At 43.0% G+C, this 741-nt stretch overlaps 1 protein-coding gene across 1 annotated transcript in view; it reads left to right on the plus strand.

Annotated features, from left to right (window-relative positions):
* Positions 1-741, plus strand: part of DMD (dystrophin) — a 1,058,866-nt gene that overhangs the window by 126,373 nt on the left and 931,752 nt on the right. The gene's annotated exons all lie outside the window — the stretch shown is intronic.

Below are 741 nucleotides of genomic sequence, written 5' to 3' on the forward strand. Positions count from 1 at the left end.
AGGCTGAAGTCCTTGACCCTCTGCAGCAAGTGCATGAGGAACTCCTCAGTTTCAGCAAGCAGGGTTGTGTCATCTGCATAACACAGATTGTTAATAGATCTTCCACCAATCTTGACGCCACACTTCTCATAGAGTCCAGCCTCTCAGATAATCTGTTCTGCATACAGGTTGAAAAAGTAAGGAGATAGGACACATCCCTGGTGTACACCCTTCCCAATTTTGAACCATGCAGTGTTGCCCTGCTCTGTTCTGACGACTGCCTCTTGGTCCAATTATAGGTTTCGCATTAGCACGATTAAATGTTCTGGTTTTCCCATTCTTCTCAGAGTCAGCAACAGTTTGTTATGATCCACACAGTCAAACGCCTTTACATAATCGATGAAACATAGATAGATGTTTTTCTGGTATTCCCTGCTTTCAGCTAAGATCCATCTAACATCAGCTACAATATCCCTAGTACCTTCTAAACCCAGCCTGTACTCTGTACTTCTGGCAGTTCTCTGATGATGTATTGTTCCAGTCGTTTTTGGATAATCTTCAGTAGAATCTTGCTTGCATGTAAAATCAATGATAATGTTCTGTAGTTTCCACACTCAGTTGGGTCGCCCTTCTTTGGGATGGGAACAAATATAGATCTCTTCCAGTCAGGTTGTTCTCCAGATTTCTTGGCACAACTTGGTGAGCACATCCAGGGCAGCATCTGTTAGCTGAAATACGTCAGTTGGTATACCATCTATTCCT

Source organism: Elephantulus edwardii, unplaced genomic scaffold (assembly GCF_000299155.1).
Source record: "Elephantulus edwardii isolate Elephantulus edwardi_28Jun2011 unplaced genomic scaffold, EleEdw1.0 scaffold00016, whole genome shotgun sequence".
Classification (NCBI taxonomy): Eukaryota; Metazoa; Chordata; class Mammalia; order Macroscelidea; family Macroscelididae; genus Elephantulus; species Elephantulus edwardii.